General features: G+C 40.6%; 1 protein-coding gene across 1 annotated transcript in view; it reads right to left on the bottom strand.

Annotated features, from left to right (window-relative positions):
* LOC121549554 (disks large-associated protein 1-like) overlaps positions 1-17,254 on the bottom strand; it is a 176,323-nt gene that overhangs the window by 79,569 nt on the left and 79,500 nt on the right. The window lies entirely within an intron of this gene.

Genomic DNA, 17,254 nt, shown 5'->3' with positions numbered 1-17,254 from the left:
CAGCAGGGTATCAAATACTTTTTTCCCTCACTGTATACCCCTCCCACCAGCCTCCTCTGGTGTGTGTGTGTGTGTGTGTGTACAGAAAGAGTACAGAGAAGTAGAGCACCCTTTCTGAATCTTCAATCGCTTCAGGACCATCCCATATCTAATCAACAAGCACATTGTTTCATACTCACATAAGCTTTGAGTGTCCTTGGAATATCTTTTGATTCGCTTGACAGAGTGGAGAAAAAAGGACTTGGACATGCTCTGATGCATTTAAGTAGTGGGGAAATGAAAAGCAGTGTGTGTGAAGTGGAATAGAGGTTCAAAGATACACACACACACATATCACTCAGCACTTTCATACCTGTGTTTGTGTGTGTGTGTGTGTACAGCAAATTCTCCGGTGTTAAATCAACACTGAAAGATTGGGACCATATACACACTGGAACCAGTGTTAAATTAACACACTGCTTAGTGTAAAACCTTATTTGAATATTTCTCAGAGTACCTTACCTTTCGAGTGAATTGTATAGTTACCACCCGTGACTGTATTTGTTAATGACAGAGACATTGTTGTTGCATTCATCCACTTTTTCTGCTATGGACTTCACCAAGTGAGATCCTAAGTGAATATGTTGTCATTAAAAACATACTTTTTTTAAAGGTCATAAACAGTGAAAATCAAATTTTTCATGAAATTGGATGATATTTGAAGGAACCCAGACCAAAGTATGAAAAATGATTTTTGCTTGTACATTGATAACATTTTATCATAAAGTTACTTGTGCCCTCCCCCATGTCAAACACTTGGATTCATTATTAAGGGGACAAGGTGACATCACCTTAACTCTAATTTTAATAAACCAGTTACCTAATTTAAATAAGTATTGCATTGTAACCAACATCGGAGAAGCTGTGGTTGCAGAGGGGTGTGGTTTATATAGCTAGATAGCTACTCTACTGGTGTCAAAAAATTAAATTATAAGTTTACCCTATTCATCTATGGCAAAGATACTTATATGTTTCCCCTTTCATCTGTGTCTGGTGTCAGCAATATATACAGTGAGGGAAAAAAGTATTTGATCCCCTGCTGATTTTGTACGTTTGCCCACTGACAAAGAAATGATCAGTCTATAATTATAATGGTAGGTTTATTTGAACAGTGAGAGACAGAATAACAACAACAAAAATCCAGAAAAACGCATGTCAAAAATGTTATAAATTGATTTGCATTTTAATGAGGGAAATAAGTAATTGATCCCCTCTCAATCAGAAAGATTTCTGGCTCCCAGGTGTCTTTTATACAGGTAACGAGTTTAGATTAGGAGCACACTCTTAAAGGGAGTGCTCCTAATCTCAGTTTGTTACCTGTATAAAAGACACCTGTCCACAGAATTCCAAACTCTCCACCATGGCCAAGACCAAAGAGCTCTCCAAGGATGTCAGGGACAAGATTGTAGACCTACACAAGGCTGGAATGGGCTACAAGGCCATCGCCAAGCAGCTTGGTGAGAAGGTGATAACAGTTGGTGCGATTATTCGCAAATGGAAGAAACACAAAATAACTGTCAATCTCCCTCTGCCTGGGGCTCCATGCAAGATCTCACCTCGTGGAGTTGCAATGATCATGAGAACGGTGAGGAATCAGCCCAGAACTACAAGGGAGGATCTTGTCAATGATCTCAAGGCAGCTGGAACCATAGTCACCAAGAAAACAATTGGTAACACACTACGCCGTGAAGGACTGAAATCCTGCAGCGCCCGCAAGGTCCCTCTGCTCAAGAAAGCACATATACAGGGCCATCTGAAGTTTGCCAATGAACATCTGAATGATTCAGAGGAGAACTGGGTGAAAGTGTTGTGGTCAGATGAGACCAAAATCAAGCTCTTTGGCATCAACTCAACTCACCGTGTTTGGAGGAGGAGGAATGCTGCCTATGACCCCAAAACACCATCCCCACCGTCAAACATGGAGGTGGAAACATTATGCTCTGGGGGTGTTTTTCTGCTAAGGGGACAGGACAACTTCACCGCATCAAAGGGACGATGGACGGGGCCATGTACCGTCAAATCTTGGGTGAGAACCTCCTTCCCTCAGCCAGGGCATTGAAAATGGGTAGTGGATGGGTATTCCAGCATGACAATGACCCAAAACACACGGCCAAGGCAACAAAGGAGTGGCTCAAGAAGAAGCACATTAAGGTCATGTTTTGCAGAGGGGTCAAATACTTATTTCCCTCATTAAAATGCAAATCAATTAATCAAATTTTTGACATGCGTTTTTCTGGATTTTTTTGTTGTTATTCTGTCTCTCACTGTTCAAATAAACCTACCATTAAAATTATAGACTGATCATGTCTTTGTCAGTGGGCAAACGTACAAAATAAGCAGGGGATCAAATACTTTTTTCCCTCACTGTATGTGACCCACCATCTGGATTCAGTCCTATGTAGAAACATTTGAAATTGTATTTTTTACATTGGATAAAAGTAGAGACTCAGAGCTAGAAAATTGTATATCGTACACTGCAGTTGAGGAACAATGGGAAAGTAATTCTGCTTTGAAAGCTGATAAATTTGTAACCCCACTTTTGAGAAAATGGCCCGTGAATGTTTTGGTACACCTACATTTACATTTGAGTAATTTAGCAGACGCTCTTATCCAGAGCGACTTACAGTTAGTGAGTGCATACATTAATTTTTTTATACTGGCCGCCTGTGGGAATCGAACCCACAACACTGGCGTTGCAAGCGCCATGCTCTACCAACTGAGCTACACGGGGCCCTCACCTACTGGAGAGTTCTCCTTTGTCTACAACCATTAAGGATCGTTCACACCCTCTTAAGCCTTAGCCCCACCCATCTCTTTAAGGACTGACATGTGAGGCCATGTGCTAAACAAAGTGAGTAAGGTAGTGTAGTAAACAACCACAGACTAAAATTGGTGAAAGACTAAAAGTGGTGAAAGTAGTAGCATAAATACACTTTATCTAGTCTTTGGCCTATATCCTAATCTGACTTTGCTGCAGGTCATGTTGTTCTTCACATTACCGTCTCTGGTAATCACATAATATATCACAAAAAAAGTGTATTTGTCACATGCACAGAATACAGAAGGTGTAAACGGTACAGTGAAATGGTTTCTTGCATAGTGGAGCCTTTTGTATAGACATGTAGCTAGCTAGCTAAACAATGAACCATAATCCCAACTCATACTACCATACACAATGCATGAATCTGCAGGTAGCTAAAGCTAACCAACTAGTTTCAATGTTAGCTAGATAGCGAACATTAGGCTATAACTAGCAATGGAAATGTATTTATGATATACAAATAATATTACTGCACAAATCATACACGTAACGTTAGCTAGCGAGCCAGACAGCTAACGTTAGCTCGCTAGCTAATGGTACAGTATGGAAAAAAATGTATGCACTCACTAACTGTAAGTCGCTCTGGATAAGAGCATCTGCTAAATGACTAAAATGTAAATGTAATGTACACTTTAACTTGCAATAAAAACAACTTTCTGACAAAATTAGAAATATATGATATCTGAAAATGTAGCTAGACTCTTACCCGTATACATGGATGAACACTTCTCCCTCTCTGTCATGGATGCCATGGTTGTCCTTAGTTGTAATCCTGAGACAGGTGTTTTATACAACAGCCTTCTGTGTTCTCTTTTCGACTCTCTCTGCATTTGTCAATCATCTCTCTGCTTCCACCGGGCATTCCGCTGATTTCAAAACTCGGTCAACTTCTTCCGTGACAACACTGTTGATCGCCGTTTCTTCCCCATCACAAGACTCTACAATGTCTCGTTCAATTAAAACGTTTTTACCTAAATCAGGGATTTCCTCATCGTGATTTATTTTCAGTCAGAGAGTGTCAGCATGCCACGATCGTCCTCCAGAAAGTAGTCCAACACAACTTTTCTCCACTAAACTTTGTCGATAGCGCTATTAACTTCAGGGCAGCAATGTTGAGAGCAGTAGCAACACTTTTTCAGTTCTTCATAATATCTTTCAAAAAAAGCTGCGGTAAAAAGGATTATCCACACATACTGAGGAGCTTATGTTATAGACAGAAGCATGCTACATGGCAGACCAATCCAAACTCATCTCTCGGCATGTCCAGCCCATCCAATATCTCAGCCAATCATGGCTAGTGGAAAGGTTCCGGTATTTTTCCGTGGCTAAACCAATTAAGGCTCGTAATTTAACAATTGTATTCGTATGTACACATGGCATAGAGCCCCACAGTGGCAGTGTCATAATACCCATAAAACCTAGCAGTCACAACAGGGAAATGGTTCCAATAGTTTTTCCACCATTCATTTTTCCCATTGGGGATTTTAGAAACACTTCAAATAAGGGCTGTGGTTTGTGTAGACTTTCCCTGGTGTGACGTTTTGGTAATCATGTAAATCTCTCTTGGACAAGGTTTATTTTTTAATTTTTAATTTTTTATTTTTGGGGGTAGATCAGCTTAATATTGCAGATAGATTGTAACTTCCATCAATGTAATTGTCTGCATCACTTCCAATCCCCCATGTTTTTTATATATATACTCCCCTTTATTACTTTTCAACCCCGCCATCCTTTCCCTATTTGGGGTAAATTAGTGAACAACAATGCTTAGGCCTCTACTTCCAGCTTATACTTACTATCTACATTTTATGGACACAGTCAATTTTACAATAATTCTATTTTATTTGTTTTTGCTCCTCAACTTCTACTCTCAACCTCTCTGATCATTTTCATGATGTCCATCCGGTTTGCTTCTATATGCCATATCTTTCTAACTGTGCTCTTTCACAAAAGCTCCCATCATACAACCTATATACTTATTATGGACACAGTATGCTTACATTATTAGTTATCTTGGTATTATTTGTTGTTATTTGTTATTAGTCCCATCCTTCAACTCCATTCAACACCTCCCATCTATCTCTTAACACCATCCATATAGGATTTCTATTTGCCATATATATTTCAACTGTACTGTGATGTTTTACAAAAGTTCTGAACCTTTCTATTCTCATTGCTTCTACAGATTGTGAATTAAAAATAAACATTTTTGCTAAAAGTATTATTATATTATTGATCGATTGACTATGACTTTTCAGATCACCCAGTAATGCTATCTGCAAGGTTAGCTCCAGGTAAATATTGCAATCCTTTAGCCATTCCTGGACCTGTGTCCAAAAACAAGCTACAAATGGACAGAACCAAAACAAATGATCTAATGATTCTGTCTCTTCACAGCAAAATCTGCAGAGCTGGGAAGATTGTATCCCCCATATAAATAACATTCTATTGGTAGCAAGAATTTTATATACAGTGGGGAAAAAAAGTATTTAGTCAGCCACCAATTGTGCAAGTTCTCCCACGTAAAAAGATGAGAGAGGCCTGTAATTTTTATCATAGGTACACGTCAACTATGACAGACAAATTGAGAATTATTTTCTCCAGAAAATCACATTGTAGGATTTTTAATGAATTTATTTGCAAATTATGGTGGAAAATAAGTATTTGGTCACCTACAAACAAGCAAGATTTCTGGCTCTCACAGACCTGTAACTTCTTCTTTAAGAGGCTCCTCTGTCCTCCACTTGTTACCTGTATTAATGGCACCTGTTTGAACGTGTTATCAGTATAAAAGACACCTGTCCACAACCTCAAACAGTCACACTCCAAACTCCACTATGGCCAAGACCAAAGAGCTGTCAAAGGACACCAGAAACAAAATTGTAGACCTGCACCAGGCTGGGAAGACTGAATCTGCAATAGGTAAGCAGCTTGGTTTGAAGAAATCAACTGTGGGAGCAATTATTAGGAAATGGAAGACATACAAGACCACTGATAATCTCCCTCGATCTGGGGCTCCACGCAAGATCTCACCCCGTGGGGTCAAAATGATCACAAGAACGGTGAGCAAAAATCCCAGAACCACACGGGGGGACCTAGTGAATGACCTGCAGAGAGCTGGGACCAAAGTAACAAAGCCTACCATCAGTAACACACTACGCCGCCAGGGACTCAAATCCTGCAGTGCCAGACGTGTCCCCCTGCTTAAGCCAGTACATGTCCAGGCCCATCTGAAGTTTGCTAGAGTGCATTTGGATGATCCAGAAGAGGATTGGGAGAATGTCATATGGTCAGATGGAACCAAAATATAACTTTTTGGTAAAAACTCAACTCATCGTGTTTGGAGGACAAAGAATGCTGAGTTGCATCCAAAGAACACCATACCTACTGTGAAGCATGGGGGTGGAAACATCATGCTTTGGGGCTGTTTTTCTGCAAAGGGACCAGGACGACTGATCCGTGTAAAGGAAAGAATGAATGGGGCCATGTATCGTGAGATTTTGAGTGAAAACCTCCTTCCATCAGCAAGGGCATTGAAGATGAAACGTGGCTGGGTCTTTCAGCATGACAATGATCCCAAACACACCGCCCGGGCAACGAAGGAGTGGCTTCGTTAGAAGCATTTCAAGGTCCTGGAGTGGCCTAGCCAGTCTCCAGATCTCAACCACATAGAAAATCTTTGGAGGGAGTTGAAAGTCCGTCTTGCCCAGCGACAGCCCCAAAACATCACTGCTCTAGAGGAGATATGCATGGAGGAATGGGCCAAAATACCAGCAACAGTGTGTGAAAATCTTGTGAAGACTTACAGAAAACGTTTGACCTGTGTCATTGCCAACAAAGGGTATATAACAAAGTATTGAGAAACTTTTGTTATTGACCAAATACTTATTTTCCACCATAATTTGCAAATAAATTCATTAAAAATCCTACAATGTGATTTTCAGGATTTTTTTTCTCATTTTGTCTGTCATAGTTGACGTGTACCTATGATGAAAATTACAGGCCTCTCTCATCTTTTTAAGTGGGAGAACTTGCACAATTGGTGGCTGACTAAATACTTTTTTTCCCCACTGTAATAATATAAATGGAAAGATTCTAATTTTTGAATCCGGTGTTGTTTTGCGTGTCAGTTCATAAACACTATGCCATGGGATCGTTACGTCAAAAATCTCTTCCCAACTATTTGCAATCTATAGGGGACGGCTGTCAATCCTTTGGTCCTTAAATGACACAGATATACTTTTTTTATTTATCACAGTTTTCCTTAACCAATTATGTTCTTTAATGCAAGGCCAACAGACAAGTTCCTTACTTTCTCCCCTTCCACTTTCCTCTTCCATTTTTGCGGTAAGGCTGCAATTATTTGGTTGTAATTTTGGGTAGAGCAGACATTTCCATATGTTTTTGTTAGCTGCATGTGCGACATAACTCCACCAGTCCTACCGATGATATCATTTACGAAGATAATACCTTTTTTAAACATTTTGTCAAAAAATAAAAGGTTTTTTGTCAATTAGTATATTTGAATTTAACCACAATATTTGTTGCATTATTTGTTCTGTCGTTTCTGGAGGATTAAATTGAAATTGCAACCAACTTACTATGGCTTGTTTTAGAAATAGTGATATTTGGGAGATGATTTCCTTTTCAAATAACTGAAAATGAGTGGTTGTAATCTGAATAAAGGGAAAAAGGCCATACTTGAACATTGGGTGAGACAATCTTACTAATTTGCGTGAGAACCAGTTCGGATATAAGTATAACTTTTGTATGACTGAAGCTTTTAGTGATAGGTCTAATGCTTTAATATTTAATAATTTCGGTCCTCTGAATTCATATTCATTATATAAATAGGCCTGTTTAATTTTGTCTGGCTTGCCGTTCCAAAAAAAAATGGAATATTTATTTCTCATATAATTTAAAAAACTGTTCGCTAGGCGTAGGCAAGACCATAAGCAAATAGGTAAACTGGGATAATACTAAAGAATTAATAAGGGTGATTTTTCCACAAATTGACAGGTATTTACCTTTCCAAGGTAGCAAGATCTTATCTATTTTTGCTAACTTTCTATTAAAATGTATTGAAGTGAGATCATTTATATTTGGGATATGTATTCCGAGTATATCCACATCACCATCAGACCATTTTATTGGTATACTACATAGCATGCTCCTGATGAGGTGTCGGATGGTCTCCTGAGGGATCTCCTCCCAGACCTGGACTAAAGCATCCGCCAACTCCTGGACAGTCTGTGGTGCAACGTGGCGTTGGTGGATGGAGCAAGACATGATGTCCCAGATGTGCTCAATTGGATTCAGGTCTGGGGAATGGGCGGTCCATAGCATCAATGCCTTCCTCTTGCAGGAACTGCTGACACATTCCAGCCACATGAGGTCTAGCATTGTCTTGCATTAGGAGGAACCCAGGGCCAACCGCACCAGCATATGGTCTCACAAGGGGTCTGAGGATCTCATCTCGGTACCTAATGGCAGTCAGGCTACCTCTGGCGAGCACATGGAGGGCTGTGCGGCCTCCCAAAGAAATGCCACCCCACACCATGACTGACCCACCGCCAAACCGGTCATGCTGGAGGATGTTGCAGGCAGCAGAACGTTCTCCACGGCGTCTCCAGACTCTGTCACGTCTGTCACATGTGCTCAGTGTGAACCTGCTTTCATCTGTGAAGAGCACAGGGCGCCAGTGGCGAATTTGCCAATCATGGTGTTCTCTGACAAATGCCAAACGTCTTGCACGGTGTTGGGCTGTAAGCACAACCCCCACCTGTGGACGTCGGGCCCTCATACCACCCTCATGGAGTCTGTTTCTGACCGTTTGAGCAGACACATGCACATTTGTGGCCTGCTGAAGGTCATTTTGCAGGGCTCTGGCAGTGCTCCTCCTGCTCCTCCTTGCACAAAGGCGGAGGTAGCGGTCCTGCTGCTGGGTTATTGCCCTCCTACGGCCTCCTCCACGTCTCCTGATGTACTGGCCTGTCTCCTGGTAGCTCCTCCATGCTCTGGACACTACGCTGACAGACACAGCAAACCTTCTTGCCACAGCTCGCATTGATGTGCCATCCTGGATGAGCTGCACTACCTGAGCCACTTGTGTGGGTTGTAGACTCCGTCTCATGCTACCACTAGAGTGAAAGCACCGCCAGCATTCAAAAGAGACCAAAACATCAGCCAGGAAGCATAGGAACTGAGAAGTGGTCTGTGGTCACCACCTGCAAAAACAGTCCTTTATTGGGGGTGTCTTGCTAATTGCCTATAATTTCCACCTGTTGTCTATTCCATTTGCACAACAGCATGTGAAATGTATTGTCAATCAGTGTTGCTTCCTAAGTGGACAGTTTGATTTCACAGAAGTGTGATTGACTTGGAGTTACATTGTGTTGTTTAAGTGTTCCCTTTATTTTTTTGAGCAGTGTATATTACACTTGATCTTTCTTGAATAAGTTTCTCAATTTATTTTAGTTTTTCCTCTAATTTATTCTGAGCCTATATGTTACAGTTTTTATTGCCATCTGTCTGTTCTGTTAGACTTTCTATTTCCTTTGTTAGTATAAACTCTTTTGACCTAAATTGCTTTTGTTTTCGAGATGAGTACTGAATTGCATGGCCTCTAAAGGCACATTTAAAGGTGTCCCATACAATAAGGGGATTTGCTGTACCTATGTTATGTCGGAAAAAGTCAGTTATAAATTCCTTTGTCCTAATTAAAAATAAATTATCATCCAATAGGCTTTGATTAAATTTCCAATATCCTCGCCCACGTGGAAATTCAGTAAGAGTAATGTATATGGCAATTATATGATGGTCCGACCGCATTCTGTCCCCTATCAACACTTTTTAAACTTTTGGTGCCAACGAGAATGAGATAAGAAAGAAGTCAAGACGACTAGCTTGATTGAGTCTCCACCATGTATATCTCACTAGATCAGGATATTTAAGCCTCCATATACAGTGGGGAAAAAAAGTATTTAGTCAGCCACCAATTGTGCAAGTTCTCCCACTTAAAAAGATGAGAGAGGCCTATAATTTTCATCATAGGTACACGTCAACTATGACAGACAAAATGAGAAAAAATAATCCAGAAAATCACATTGTAGGATTTTTAATAAATTTATTGGCATATGATGGTGGAAAATAAGTATTTGGTCAATAACAAAAGTTTCTCAATACTTTGTTATATACCCTTTGTTGGCAATGACACAGGTCAAACGTTTTCTGTAAGTCTTCACAAGGTTTTCACACACTGTTGCTGGTATTTTGGCCCATTCCTCCATGCAGATCTCCTCTAGAGCAGTGATGTTTTGGGGCTGTCGCTGGGCAACACAGACTTTCAACTCCCTCCAAAGATTTTCTATGGGGTTGAGATCTGGAGACTGGCTAGGCCACTCCAGGACCTTGAAATGCTTCTTACGAAGCCACTCCTTCGTTGCCCGGGCGGTGTGTTTGGGATCATTGTCATGCTGAAAGACCCAGCCACGTTTCATCTTCAATGCCCTTGCTGATGGAAGGAGGGTTTCACTCAAAATCTCACGATACATGGCCCCATTCATTCTTTCCTTTACACGGATCAGTCGTCCTGGTCCCTTTGCAGAAAAACAGCCCCAAAGCATGATGTTTCCAACCCCATGCTTCACAGTAGGTATGGTGTTCTTTGGATGCAACTCAGCATTCTTTGTCCTCCAAACATGACGAGTTGAGTTTTTACCAAAAAGTTATATTTTGGTTTCATCTGACCATATGACATTCTCCCAATCCTCTTCTGGATCATCCAAATGCACTTCAGACGGGCCTGGACATGTACTGGCTTAAGCAGGGGGACACGTCTTGCACTGCAGGATTTGAGTCCCTAGCGGCGTAGTGTGTTACTGATGGTTGGCTTTGTTACTTTGGTCCCAGCTCTCTGCAGGTCATTCACTAGGTCCCCCGTGTGGTTCTGGGATTTTTGCTCACCGTTCTTGTGATCATTTTGACCCCACGGGGTGAGATCTTGCGTGGAGCCCCAGATCGAGGGAGATTATCAGTGGTCTTGTATGTCTTCCATTTCCTAATAATTGCTCCCACAGTTGATTTCTTCAAACCAAGCTGCTTACCTATTGCAGATTCAGTCTTCCCAGCCTGGTGCAGGTCTACAATTTTGTTTTTGGTGTCCTTTGACAGCTCTTTGGTCTTGGCCATTGTGAAGTTTGGAGTGTGACTGTTTGAGGTTGTGGACAGGTGTCTTTTATACTGATAATAAGTTCAAACAGGTGCCATTAATACAGGTAACGAGTGGAGGACAGAGGAGCCTCTTAAAGAAGAAGTTACAGGTCTGTGAGAGCCAGAAATCTTGCTTGTTTGTAGGTGACCAAATACTTATTTTCCACCATAATTTGCAAATAAATTCATTAAAAATCCTACAATGGGATTTTCTGGATTTTTTTTTCTCAATTTGTCTGTCATAGTTGACGTGTACCTATGATGAAAATTACAGGCCTCTCTCATCTTTTTAAGTTGGAGAACTTGCACAATTGGTGGCTGACTAAATACTTTGTTTCCCCACTGTATCTACTAGTTCTAATGTATCCATGACATTCACAATTTCCTTAAGAGCATGTGGGTGATTGTTTGTGGTGTGATTTCCTTTACGGTCCATTGAGCTATTTAAAACAGTATTATAATCCCCCACCATAATAATATTGTCTTGAATTGCTTGCAGGGTTGATCATTTATTATATATATTGTCAAAGAAGTGTGGATCATCATTATTTGGTCTGTAAAGGTTAATGAGCCATATCTGTTTATGGTCCAATAACATATTTAAAATTATCCATCTACCTTGCGTATCTATTTGGACAATTTGCACATTCGGATCGAAATTACTATTAATTAATATTATCACCCCTTGAGAAGTACATCCCAGTGATCGGCATCCCACCCACGTCCCTCCGGATCCCTGAGGCCCCGAGAGGCCAGGACCCATCCATCGTAAACAGCACACAGTGCCACCCACAAAACAGAAGCAGATTAACCGCCAAAAGCATTTCCAATGCTGTCACCTCTCTCTCTCTCTATATATATATATATATATATAACTATTTTAAAAAATAATGCAAGGTTACTTTTATCACTATATTCGGATCTATTTACTCTCAGATTCAAAAATGCTAATTATCATCAAAGTAGACATCATGTAAAAATTAAAATCCCTGCAAGCTCATGCACGTCATCTCTAGCTGACACCTTTTAGGTATTGTGTCAATTTAAATATAGCACAAGACAGTTCACAGAATTGTCCATTTAAAGAAATGTAGCCAATTTATTCATTACTACATTTAGTTAACATTAGATGGTAAGAATCCTTGGATTAACATTTGCCTCGATTCGGCAGTCTTTTCCAGATCATCGTGGCATTTGTAGTTCTTTATAATAGCAACATTAGCAGCTAATTAGCGTTACAGTTTTAGGGGGTAAATACAGGAGAATATATAAAAGTCACCTTCTCCTAGAGAGATCTACACGGTTATACATTTTTCTTAAGTTATTCAATCAGTTAGTAAGATTATTTGCAGCCATACTGAAATGGCTGTTCCAGTTTGAATGGATTACATAGTCTCCTTAAAATGTTCCTAATCCTGGCAGTCATTCTGAATGCAAGTTGCAGGTGAATAGAAATTCTAACTGTTGGATATCTTTACTGTGGGTGGATTCCAACAGGAATTACATATCCCTTTGTAAGTCAGCATAATTGAATTTCATTTAGAGTTGCAAAATTCCCATGTTTTCCAGAAATCTCAGTTTGAAGATGCCTTAAAATGTGAGGGAATTCTTAGTAAATCCAGATTCCTTGAACCAGAATTTCTGGAAAATCTGGGTACTTTGGGAAAGTTACTGGAATTTTGCAACTCTACTTGCAGGCCTGATGTGGCCTGTACCATGATTGGCAGGCTACTGTATTAGGGTTACACTAAGCCCCAGAATAAGGCCTTGTGATATATGTCATTTATTGTCATAAATGTAATTTGAATGATAGCATTCACCTAGGAACTCACTTGGTAAAGGCAACAAGATTGAAAATGAATGAATTCAACAACAATGTCTCTGTCACTAAAAAATACAGTCATGGGTGGTAACTCTACAATTCACTCGAAAAGGCAAGGCACACTGGGGAATTATATTGGAGACATGGCTTAGTGGGGGCGTTAGTTAGTTATTTTTGGCCACCTGTGAGTGTAAGCATTGAACCAGTTTAAGGGGTCTATGGTAGAGGTATGTTATTGCCACTTATAAATGGTTGAGTCACTGTGTTAGTACCCTATGTATTATGTACCTATGAGTAAAGGCACAAAGAAAATGTTTGTACCCCTTTAGGCACCCCTATAAGCCTTTTTTGTAATTGTGTAATACTCTTAAAATAATGGCCTGAAACCTAGTTTTTCCTTAATGCGGTAACCTGAATCTCATAGTTTACAGTCCACATCAGCCCTGCAAGTCACATTGTGCTGGCTTGTAAAGTGATGCGTAATTCCTATTGGAATCCAGCCAGTGTGGGGATATCCGACATTTGGAATTTAATATCACCCGCAATCTGCATTCAGAATGACAGCCAGGGTTGGGAAGACTAAGATATGAGGCTACGTAAAGTACCTAAACTGGAACAACCATTTCAGTTATGGGTGCAATAAATCCAAGTAACATATTGGATTAGTTTAGAAAATGTATGTCATTTATATTTGCGTAGCATAAGATTAATTAATCAATCATGCTGGGAAATATGATAACGATGGGTGTGGTTTTGGTTCACAGTGATGTGTATGAGTTTCAGGCCTCTGCAGGGTAAAACTAGGCCCTCAAAATAAGACCTTACGAAATACCTATGGTATTGTGTTAAATATATATACTGAACAAAAATATAAACGCAACATGTAACAATTTCATTGATTTTACTGAGTTACAGTTCATATGAGGAAATCAGTCAATTGAAATAAATTCATTAGGGCCTAATCTATGGATTTCACATGACTGGGAATACAGATATACATCTGTTGGTATAGATACCTTTAAAAAAAAATGGGCCTCAGGATCTTGTCACTGTATTTTTGTGCTTTCAAATTGCCATCGATAAAATGCAGTTGTGTTCATTGTCCGTAGCTTATGCCTGCCCATACCATAACCCCACCGCCACCATGGGGCACTCTGTTCACAATGTTGACATCAGCAAACCGCTCGCCCACACGACGACATACTCATGGTCTGCGGTTGTGAGGCCGGTTGGAGGTCCTGCCAAATTCTCTAAAATGATGTTGGAGGCAGCTTATGGTAGAGAAATAAACATTCAATTCTCTGGCAACAGCACTGGTGGACATTCCTGCAGTCAGCATGCCAATTGCACGCTCCCTCAAAACTTGAGACATATGTGGCATTGTGTTGTGTGACAAAACTGCACATTTTAGATTGGCCTTTTATTGTCCCAAGTACAAGGTGCACCTGTGTAATGATCATGCTGTTTAATCATCTTCTTGATATGCCACACCTGTCAGGTGGATGGATTATGTTGGCAAAGGAGAAATGCTCACTAACAACGATGTAAACAAATTTGTGCACAACATTTGAGAGAATTAAGCTTTTTGTGTATATGGAAAATGTAAGCTTTTTTTTCAGCTCATGAAACATGGGACCAACACTTTACACTGGTTCCAGTGTGTATATGGTCCCACTCTTTCAGTGTTGTTTTAACACTCAGTATCACAATGGAGAATTTGCTGTGTGTGTGTGTGTAGGTCTAGAAATACAACTCCACCATTCATACATATTGGTGTAATGCAACATATGAAAAGTAAATACAGTGGGGGAAAAAAGTATTTAGTCAGCCACCAATTGTGCAAGTTCTCCCACTTAAAAAGATGAGAGAGGCCTGTAATTTTCATCATAGGTACACGTCAACTATGTCAGACAAGTTGAGGAAAAAAAATCCTGAAAATCACATTGTAGGATTTTTAATGAATTTATTTGCAAATTATGGTGGAAAATAAGTATTTGGTCACCTACAAACAAGCAAGATTTCTGGCTCTCACAGACCTGTAACTTCTTCTCTAAGAGGCTCCTCTGTCCTCCACTTGTTACCTGTATTAATGGCACCTGTTTGAACTTGTTATCAGTATAAAAGACACCTGTCCACAACCTCAAACAGTCACACTCCAAACTCCACTATGGCCAAGACCAAAGAGCTGTCAAAGGACACCAGGCTGGGAAGACTGAATCTGCAATAGGTAAGCAGCTGTGGGAGCAATTATTAGGAAATGGAAGACATACAAGACCACTGATAATCTCCCTCGATCTGGGGCTCCACGCAAGATCTCACCCCGTGGGGTCAAAATGATCACAAGAACGGTGAGCAAAAATCCCAGAACCACACGGGGGGACCTAGTGAATGACCTGCAGAGAGCTGGGACCAAAGTAACAAAGCCTACCATCAGTAACACACTACGCCGCCAGGGACTCAAATCCTGCAGTGCCAGACGTGTCCCCCTGCTTAAGCCAGTACATGTCCAGGCCCGTCTGAAGTTTTCTAGAGTGCATATGGATGATCCAGAAGAGGATTGGGAGAATGTCATATGGTCAGATGAAACCAAAATATAACTTTTAGGTAAAAACTAAACTCGTCGTGTTTGGAGGACAAAGAATGCTGAGTTGCATCCAAAGAACACCATACCTACTGTGAAGCATGGGTGTGGAAACATCAATGCTTTGGGGCTGTTTTTCTGCAAAGGGACCAGGACGACTGATCCGTGTAAAGGAAAGAATGAATGGGGCCATGTATCATGAGATTTTGAGTGAAAACCTCCTTCCATCAGCAAGGGCATTGAAGATGAAACGTGGCTGAGTCTTTCAGCATGACAATGATCCCAAACACACCGCCCGGGCAACGAAGGAGTGGCTTCGTAAGAAACATTTCAAGGTCCTGGAGTGGCCTAGCCAGTCTTCAGATCTCAACCCCATAGAAAATCTTTGGAGGGAGTTGAAAGTCCGTGTTGCCCAGCGACAGCCCCAAAATATCACTGCTCTAGAGGAGATCTGCATGGAGGAATGGGCCAAAATACCAGCAACAGTGTGTGAAAACCTTGTGAAGACTTACAGAAAACGTTTGACCTGTGTCATTGCCAACAAAGGGTATACAACAAAGTATTGAGAAACTTTTGTTATTGACCAAATACTTATTTTCCACCATAATTTGCAAATAAATGTGATTTTCTGGATATTTTTTTCTCATTTTGTCTGTCATAGTTGACGTGTACCTATGATGAAAATTACAGGCCTCTCTCATCTTTTTAAGTGGGAGAACTTGCTCAATTGGTGGCTGACTAAATACTTTTTTCCCCCACTGTAGCTTACCTTCTTTCTATGAGAAATTATAAAAGTTCAACAGCATACAATCATTGGACAAACAACATTATATGAACACATAAATGAATGTGTAGCAAGATAAATTGTTTTCAAACAGGACGCACACGCACACACATGTACACGTACACATACATCCTCCCTCTCTCCTGTGACTCTCTCCCTCCAGGTCCAGTCTTCCTTAATTATGTATGCCCTCCTTAAACTAGAGTGTGGTTACCACAATTAATCAAACGTGATCACTGACTCTTTGATGGATGGAACGCGGGACAAAAGAGGGGCACACAGGGACTGGTGCAGTGAGGGGTGGAGACTGAGGAGACAGAGGAAGGGGGAGTGGAGGGGAATAGGAGAGAAGAGAAAGGGGGAGACAAGGGATGAGAGAGTGGCGCAAGAGGAATAAGCATTGACATAAGGGTTGAGGGAAAGAAGGAAAGAGAGAGGGGACAAAAAACTTGATCTAAATGTATGTATGAAGACCACAGGACCTCTATCCCTCCACAGTCTCCATCCATCCGCTGACTGATCAGTAGACCTGTGCGTGCGTGCGCCCGTCTCATCCTCCATAACAGAATAACAAGCTGTGTTATCTCTCTCTCTCTCTCTCTCTCTCTCTCTCTCTCTCTCTCTCTCTCTCTCTCTCTCTCTCTCTCTCTCTCTCTCTCTCTCTCTCTCCTCTCTCTCCTCTCCCTCTTTCTCTCTCTCCTTTCTGAAATTACTTTATGTTGTTATTATAATGCATTAATTTATTCAGGAAGTCTGTTTCCGTCAAAATAGAATGATGAAGAAATTGGAAATCTAGGCCAGGAACAAATTAGTTTGACTCAAATAATACAGACAGAGGGAGCTTTTTTGTCAAAATGGATGTCATTATTTTTCACCAAAAGCCTGTTCCCTCTCTTTGGCTATAAAATAATAATCTTCACAGTTTAGACTGTGGTTTTATTTATGGGTTTGAATAAACAGAGACAAGTAAACATATCAACTGAATAAAGTGTTTGT

Source organism: Coregonus clupeaformis, chromosome 34 (assembly GCF_020615455.1).
Source record: "Coregonus clupeaformis isolate EN_2021a chromosome 34, ASM2061545v1, whole genome shotgun sequence".
Lineage (NCBI taxonomy): Eukaryota > Metazoa > Chordata > Actinopteri > Salmoniformes > Salmonidae > Coregonus > Coregonus clupeaformis.
This window is presented reverse-complemented; position numbering and strand designations above follow the sequence as displayed.